Here is a 9,278-nt window from a genome sequence, read left to right as displayed (position 1 = left end):
TCAATTCTGAGAATTTCCACCTCACTTACTGTCATGTCCTGGTTGTATGTCACTATTGTTTTGTCTTTGACTTTGACGTAGTTAACGCTACCGTGAATGTTGCTTTCATGTTGTTTGACTAAATGCATGCCAGGGATGTTTAGTGCCACGGTCTTGTGCGTCTCTTGTAGTTGTAGACAGTACAGAGTTGCGTCGCTGGATTACTACAACACACACACAACACCAACATTTTGCAAGTATCTTTAACACTTTTTTAAATCATTAATAAACGGTGATACTGACAACAACAATAATAATTGTTATTGTTATTATTATTATTATATTATTATTATTATTATTATTATTATTATTATTATTATTATTATTATTATTATTATTATTATTATTATTATTATTATTATTATTATTATTATTACTATTATTATTATTATTATTATTATTATTATTATTATTATTATTATTATTATTATTATTATTATTATTATTATTATTATTATTATTATTATTATTATTATTATTATTAGTAGTAGCAGTAGTAGTAGTAGTAGTAGTAGTAGTAGTAGTAGTAGTAGTAGTAGTAGTAGTAGTAGTAGTAGTAGAGGTCTTGTAGTAGAAATAGTAATAGTAACAGTTGGACCAAGTACATAAATATGAATATTTATACAGCGCATTTCTACAGATAGCCGTGAGCAATGCGCTTCATAATGTTTCATATTTATCCCCCCACTTCAACAAGCCGTATGGAACCATATTTCTTTGTCATACAGCCTGTTAGGCGACCCTTGTTTAAACTGTCACTACACTAACCGCCATTTCTGTAGCCAGATACTCATTCAATCGAGTGGGGTAAAGTGTGTATAATTTTTCACGATTAGTCACCCATCCTATTACTGATCACACTTAGCGTTGGCATTGCTCGACTTTTGTGACAAGACGAAAACCGTACCGCTAAGCCATACGGTCCATTAGTTCTAGATAGTATAAAAGTCTTTAGTTTTGTGGTATCAGTGGTTATAATACAGTAGTGGTAGTGCAGTTATAGTTATAGTGTAGAAGTAGTAGTTGTCTTCTGTCAAAAGGGTCATCTGAGCGAAGAGAAAGGAGATAGATTCGAATTTACTCTCTTCATTACATTGACCGTATGCTTTGACTTTGATCATTTGATACGCTGTAAAAAAAAAGTATGGTCCGCCTTAACCAAAAACAAGCAACCATCTTCGTTTCCCTGGACATAGATATGGTTTTGTTTACGGGAGGAGGGGGAACCATGATTATGGTTTTCTATAAAATAAAAGAAGGGGCATTTTGGCGATAAAAAAATATGATCGTGGCCTCCCTAGCTATCTCAGACTCGGAGTAAACAGCTTGAATTTATTCCCGCCAACTTCAGTTTGCTGCCTTAGCAACATGTAAACAAAAAGTTGGTTGGATGCGCATGACATTACTAAAGGTCAATTGCAGCATAGTTCGGGTCATTTATAAAAAAATCTGGGTCACGTTTGATGTCAAATGTCCGGTCACGTGATATTGTTTATTTTATTGCACCAACTTTACTGTTCTATACCATTGGTATTGGGTATTTACGTTATATCATATTTTAAACAGCTAACAAAACACAAACGTCGTAAATAGATCAAAATGGTTATAGGTATCAATGTTTTATTATATTATTATACAAAGTGAATTTATTTAATGTATTTTAAGTTTTAATCAAGGAGGGCTTTAGAAAGGGGGCTCGCCTTGGATTTTCAGCCCCCGCTAGTGGAGGCCATTGGTTGGATAACGATTTCAAGCAAAACTACCGCTTTTCTGCCTTGGTACAATTGCCTTGAATGCGCAATAATTGATTCTGTTCTTATAATTTCGGTACTTTATAATAAATTGGTTAATTGGCGACCATAAGTTTTAAATAATATTATTTCTTTTGTCTTGAATGATATGAAAATATACAAAAAGTAGTGAACTATCAAAAATTTCACAGGAAAGTATGAACTATTTTTCTATGACGCCCTCTTACAAACTGAGTGATTGGGTTTGTTATCTTTTTTGAAATCGAAAGTACGAATCTGATTTCAATACCTTTTAATAATTATGGCTAATTTATCGAACCAGAATCTTTGAAAAGTGGTAAGTACCAATAATAATTGCGTAATAATTATTTAAGACATGTTTAGAATTATCAACTGTAGTTCCTGCAGACGATAGTTGGGCCCATTGTCGTGTTGTTCTGTCGAGTCTCACAGATAATCAGAATCAGACTCCGCCTGATTCGGAATCCGAATCGGATTAAATTACTGTTCCTTATTTTATTATGAATTATGGCCTGCGGCTTTATATTTATATATTTTTTCTATATGGTTAACTGACAAATATTGACTTTATTGTTTTTGTCTAGTGTATAAGTCTAGAGGGCCCCTTTGCTCGTCACGTCACTTCACAGCTTTATCTTGAACAGTCCTTTCTATTTCTACTCTATTAGAAGTTGCTAGTTAGTGGGTCTGATATTACCATATCATATTCATATATGATGGAACTTGGACTCTGACTCTGAATATATAGTTATGCCCATTACATGGATCTGTGTTGCTGATATGACTGTCAATCGTATGGGACTAGTAACTAAGACTCTTAATATATAGTTTTGCCTCATTGATCTGAGATGTTAATGTTGTTACAGTTACACTCACTCACTCTATTACTATTATCTCTGTGACTATGGAAAGGAATTATGGATCTGATCTACTCCATTGACTGAAAGGAATGAACTAGTAGTCTGAATATATAGTTTTGTCTCATTGATCTAAGATGAGACTCTATTAAACAACTCTATGACTATGGAAGGGAACTATGGATCTGATTCTGATGCTACTCATTGACTGTACTCTAAGGAATGAACTATAGTAGTCAGATGTTTTATGAATGGCGCATGTTTTTCTAGTTTTTCTAAGATGTCCCTCTATCAAAAGTTGCAAAACTTTGTGTCAACCTCCGAATCAATTTCTCTTAACTGAATAAAGATTTTGGCCCATATTGAATTGTGATGCCATATCACAAAAAAAGATTTCTTCTTCACAACCTATAAAAAGCCACTTTAAAACCGCTGTCATACAATTAGAGATTTTACACTGCTAAATATTTAAACAGTTTCGCACCACAAAGTAAGAGATGACTTCATCGTTTTTCAAAAAAATCTTGTGACACAGTAGTTCCGGCTAGTGGTTATGAGTTCACATCTTACTATTACAAAAATTACTATTTTCCTAATAAAAGCAAAACACATTAACATAAAGTAACAACTTATGTAGTTTGCATCCAATTTTGACTTTATAATTTATCGCTTTTTATTTACATCACGTCGCAATTACCGAAGACTGATATGAATCTCTAGTTTTAACTTATTTGAACTAGTGATTAAATACTCAAAATTGTCAAATTAACATTGAATGTTTATATTTAACTTTGAAAAATTGTATCTATGCATGACCGATTCACACAGCATTTAAAGTTTTCTTTTAAATCTATATAAGCTCTTAACCAATACGATATGATACGGAATCTCTATCGGTTCCTTTATCGTAAAGCTGCGAAAAGAAGTCTACTTGTATCTATCGATAAGCCATTAAAGAGGACATCTATGGAATTGGAATTTCACAATCAACTCTGAGTTTTGCATGTTATTGTTGTCACGTTGTTGTTGAACACAAGCATATTTTGTGGAAACTGTATCATAAATTGATGAATTTCTACTTTTGACTGGTCTACATTAAATTTATGTAATCCTCTTTGGCATAAATACAAAGCTATTCCTCAAAACTTTGAACTCAAAATAATGTTGGAAGTGCGTAATGTTCACTTTTATTTGTATTCATCAAACACGTATATTGATTGTTATAAAATGTAAACTTGTCTGTCGTTCCTTCATATTCAGATTCTGTACGAACATCATATAAGTTTCAATTAACTGAACATTCCATTTTAACAAATTCTTTCAAAATGGATAAGCGGAAAATCATAATTTTGACACTATAAATCATTTTTGAGTTCAGATCCTCACCCGTTATCGATTTTAATATAGCTGTAATATGCGAAATACTTTCCTATTGTTTTTTTAAAGTCGTGATCAAACATTTTTATTAAGACAAAATGATCCAGAGTTTCATACAAATTTTTGCAGCTGTACATCGTGAACAGCTAGCTGAGAAAAAGAAGAAAAAGACGCGCCCCTTATTAAAAATCCGACTATTGTACTCTGAATATATATTGATCTGATATGTTACTTTATTAATTAACTCTATGAATATGGAATGGAATGGAACTATGAATTTGATGCTACTCCATTGACTATATTGAATGAACCAGTACTCTGAATGTTTTTCCTCACATGAACTTTTGCCTCTTGTGGGTCTGATGTTCATGGACGTGATTTGTTAGCAAATTCAAGATGGGGAAAATTGTGGTGTTGCGAATTACAATGGTAACTACAATAAAGCCAACAAATGTTGTGTGTTCAGATTGCCTATAAAGAGGAACCAGACCGGTAAACATGGTTAAACAAATCCCTCCTCGTGATGATATTGAGCCACATCCGACAAAATTTGTTATTTGTGAAAGACATTGGTCTGCAGGTGTTCCAATGAAAATTCTACCTGGCAGACCGATCATCCCTTATAGGGATGAAATAGTGTTCAAAAAATTAATAAATTCGAGAGATCCTAATTACAACTACTATGTAGTGCATCCCTTAGTAGATATTTCGGTATTCATATTTTCTTGGGATCATCCTCCGCAGATTACCTCCCTTTGTTGATATTGTACATCTCCTTTCCCCTTCATCTAATTGTTCATCCTCTTCCTCATAATCACATTACATGTTCATTCATTAATCAAGCTTCTAAAGAAATCATCCTGAATCAATCACTATAACTATAAGGTCAGTTTTTAGAATATCTAACTACTCATCCTTTCCGTTTCTTGGCTACTCCTATTCACTGCTGATAATAATAATCATTAAATATTTTTTTGGACCCAGAATTCACAATCACTCTCTAAAAAGGTAAATCTTGCCATATAATGCCCCTGCTGTTATTTTGGTGTAAATTTTCTATATTTTTTTGTTGGCCCCCACTAGCGTTGCCTGAAGATTCCATATGATTGTCCTTTCAGTATAGTTGTCCTTGGTTTTAATACAAAAAAGCCATCCAAAGCTCAGTTGAAGTGCTTTTTCTCGGGAATTCCCGACTTTTCCTTGGTCATCGATATCGGGAAGTTTTGAGTGTTGGTGGCCGATGACTTGAGGTATCAGTATCATCGAGACTTCCGCTCGACACTATTATCTGGAAGTCAAAAAGTGAACACTTCATCTCATCACATTATTACTATTATTACAAGTTGATTTTGACGGACTTTGGTAATTCTTCACTCTATTCAAGTCACAGAATACTCAGTTTACAAGGTAAGCATACGAAATGCACATTTTAATTCATTTCTTATTTTTATAACTAAACTTAAACATGCTTTGGGGTTGTGTGTTTGTTGATTGTGCATCAGCTGACGACACATTTGTCGCTACCGCGAATTACTAACTTTATTACTTTATTTTGTGAAAAATAACAATAACAGGGCTTAAAATAAATTAAAATACTAATCCCCCCCCCCCCCCCCCCCCCCCCCCAAATAATTTAAATCAGCCTTCCATGTCAGGCGATTAATACCAGGTGTTTCAATGTTCGATCCCAAGTCAAAAGTCAAAAGGTTGCTAATTTTATCAAGATCAAGAGGTTTCGAGTACTCACGACATTCCAGGCTCAGGGTCCTTTAAAAAATACTTTTCACTCAGTTATTTTTATTATCTTTATTATGGCCGACACAGCATGCATCGTCCATACTTTTTCAAAACTTTTTTTTTTGGGGGGGGGGGGGGGCTGTTTTTTTATATCGGAAAATTGGGTTTTGTATGTTATGTTCATGGAGAGAGAGAGGAGAGAGAGAGAGAGAGAGAGAGAGAGAGAGAGAGAGAGAGAGAGAGAGAGAGAGAGAGTAATATTTTATAATGATAAGATATCTGTAGTGGTAGTATTATTAGTAGTTTTGAAATGCCTATGATGATGACAATGTGAGATAATTATATTAGTGTTGTTATTTTTATTATATTTTAAAAAAATTACGTACGGCTATGTCGTAGTGGTATGACACTCGCTTTTGGACCGGAAGGTCCTGGGCTCGAGCCTCGCTCGGTGCATAGTTGAGCCCTTGGAAAAGGCACTTTGCTCACTTTCTCTCACCGTGGTCAGTTGTAAAATGTGTTCTTGGCCGTTAACTGTGTTGTCTCTGTCCGAAGAAATTGTAATATCGCCTAACAGATGTTATGTCCATGTCCCGTTCAACATGCGAATTGTTGTTGTTATAAACTTTAGCATTGGCATGTATGTGCCTATTTCGCTGTAGTGAATTTAATTTAATTTTTTGTTTTCATTTACAGCTAACATGAAAGAATTCTGTTGACGTTACTGGTGTCCTGACAATCCATAAAGATGCTGGCTCAAGGGCTATTCTGGCAAGGTGTGTTGGGGCAAACCTATGGCAAAACTCATCAATCAGCAAACCATCATCTGGGCCAGCAGCTCAGTGTCTGCATGCACTTTTTGACAATGGTTAGTAATGTTTTCAAATCTCCATAGCGCCTTTACATTTTGTATTGGTGATCAGTAAAATAAATGCTCATTTTTCTAAATAAATGAAAATGGCAAAGCATCATTTGAATTGAATTACTACTGAATTTATTAACGACAGAATATAGTTTGTTGCCAAGAGTTTTGTTCTGTGGATGTAAAACCAATGAAATTTCAAGTGTGTTGGTGTGAATAATGATCATTTAAAAAGAATTGCTATGTCTTTGACAAATGCATTTTATGACAATAATGCCATTTCCAAAAATTGCTAATGAAATGTCTCTTTTTTATTTCATTTTTTTCATCCAGAGCAGGATCAACCCTCTTTGTGGAACTACAAAAAAAGTGGTGGCAAACAAGTAGTGTTGACTTTTTCTGTATTGAGGCGAAAGAGATTTTTATTCCAAGGGTTTGGGAAAGCAAATTGCTTTTTATTCAGAGCTAGTGCACTATTTAACTGTTTTATTGTCTAAAATAGAATTGATTTTGCAGTTCAACTTGACTAGATATCTAATTTTATACGACTTGTCTCTCAAGTAGAATAAAAAAATGAAAAATGAGGATAGCGTGCCATATCATATTTTGAAAAATCATTTAATATATCTGGAAATCATCTGTATAACCTATTGTATACAGTAAATAATTAGGTTTTGTGATTATAATGATGAATTCATAAGGTATGACATCATATTTGACCACAAAATTATTTTATCTCTGGGCGTAAAAAAATCAATTTTACAACATTTTTTTTATCTAAGGAGTATGGGTTAGTGAACCGATTATAATTTTTTTTAGACTTAGATCAATCTACAAAATTTTCGTTTTCTTGTCCTATTACTATTACGGTCATATTTTGAAAGTTTGATGGATCATTTCTTTTACTTGTCTGCAAAATCAGCCTTTTAACTTTATGTCAAATTATAGAAAAAGCTTGCGCTTTCTCAAATGTCTGTTTTATGTCATTTGTCTGATTTTCTAGCAATCCTACCTTAGTCATTTTCCTTTAAATTATCTTCAAATTTATTCAGAATCTTTTCTATGATGTGTTTTACATCATGACGTAAGTGTTTGGGGGTAAATTAAAATTTAGCAATTTTATAAATTTTAAAATTCGTTTGTTCCTGTCGATCCGCGCTAAATTTTCAGTTGAAATCAAATAAAAATTCTAAAAAAATTATTCCAAGTTTTCATGATATAGCTATTTATGAAAGAAACATTGTGTTTAAATTTGAAAGAAATTTATTGCTAGTTTTTGGTGCATCTATGTTAGAAATTTTAGGGTTTTACGTCTAATTTTAGCTTATGTTGCCCCTTATAAATTCAGTTATTTTTGGTGTTTAACATCAAATTATACTATACATTACATTATTAGTTCATGAGATATAATTAAAGAATTTTAGAACTATAAAGCATATTTGACCACTAAAGTAATTTTCTGGTGAATAACAGCAGATATTAATATTAAATTATTTCGCAATTTTTTTTCTTAGAGGTATGGGTTAGCGAATCGTTTATAATTTTTTTCAGAATTTGATCAATTTATAAAATATTACTGTTTTCTTGTTCCATATTGGTTATACTTGATGAATGTTGGCCTTTGTCTGCATAATTAGCTTTATTATCAAATTAAAGACAAATTTTTCATTTTCTCAAAATTTCATTGTGCGTCATTCTCTGATTTTCTAACATTCACATCTGGATTGTTTCCCATCAGATTGTCTTCAAATTTGGTCAGAATTTTTCTTATGATGTGTTTTGCATCATGATGGTTGGGTTTTGGGCTAAACAAAAATTTAGCAGTTTTATGAATTTTTAAATCAATTTTTTTCCTGTCATGTCATACCAAATTTTCACTAAGAAATCAAAAAAAATTTCAGAAAAATTTTTTGTTCAAGACTATTGCTAAACTTATCCATCTTGTTGTAAGAAACATTTTGTGTAAATTTGAAAGAGATCTGTTCGTTGTTTTTTTCTGCATCACTGTAAGAATTTTGGGGGTCTAATTTGAGCTTATATTGTCCCCCCTGGTGGTAGGGATTTGGTGGCTAATAGTATTAGCGCTGCTGGTAGGGACTCAGTAATAGCCATGTGGTAGGGACTCGTCGAGTAAAAGTGCTGGTGGTAGGGACTCAGTGAGTAGAAGCTCTATGACTCAGTGAAAGCGCTGGTGGTAGGGACTCGGTGAGTAATAGCGCTGGTGGTAGGGGCTCAGCGAGTAATAGCGCTGGTCGTAGGGACTCAGTGTGTAAAAGCTCTATGACTCAGTGAGTAAAAAGCTCTATGACTCGGTAATAGCACTGGTGGTAGGGACTCGAAGAGTACAAGCACTGGTGGTAGGGACTCGGTGAGTAAAAGCTCTATAACTCGGTAATAGCACTGGTGGTAGGGACAGTGTCAGTGTGTAAAAGCGCTGGTGGTAGGGACTCAGTGAGTAGAAGCTCTATGACTCAGTGATAGCGCTGGTGGTAGGGACTCAGTGAGTTATAGCGCTGGTGGTAGGGGCTCAGTGAGTTATAGCGCTGGTGGTAGGGGCTCAGTGAGTAATAGCGCTGGTCGTAGGGACTCAGTGAGTAAAAGCTCTATAACTCTCTAATAGCACTGGTGGTAGGG

The 9,278-nt window shown here is 33.8% G+C and overlaps 1 long non-coding RNA gene across 2 annotated transcripts; it reads left to right on the top strand.

The window, feature by feature from the left end:
* The first annotated feature begins 1,444 nt into the window (after positions 1 to 1,444).
* On the top strand, positions 1,445 to 8,326 carry LOC144965522 (uncharacterized). Of its 2 annotated transcripts, XR_013644040.1 has the most exons (4): positions 1,445 to 2,127; positions 5,129 to 5,452; positions 6,479 to 6,650; positions 6,978 to 8,326. It is a non-coding gene; the product is annotated as an uncharacterized LOC144965522 (long non-coding RNA). The 2 variants fall into 2 exon arrangements; XR_013644039.1 differs by having other exon boundaries at positions 1,507 to 5,452.
* Positions 8,327 to 9,278: the final 952 nt, after the last annotated feature.

Source organism: Berghia stephanieae, chromosome 2 (genome assembly GCF_034508935.2).
Source record: "Berghia stephanieae isolate SIO BIC M18660-M18661 chromosome 2, UCSD_Bste_1.3, whole genome shotgun sequence".
NCBI lineage: Eukaryota > Metazoa > Mollusca > Gastropoda > Nudibranchia > Aeolidiidae > Berghia > Berghia stephanieae.
Note: the sequence above shows the minus strand (reverse complement) of the source record. Positions and strands in the feature narration are given on the sequence as shown.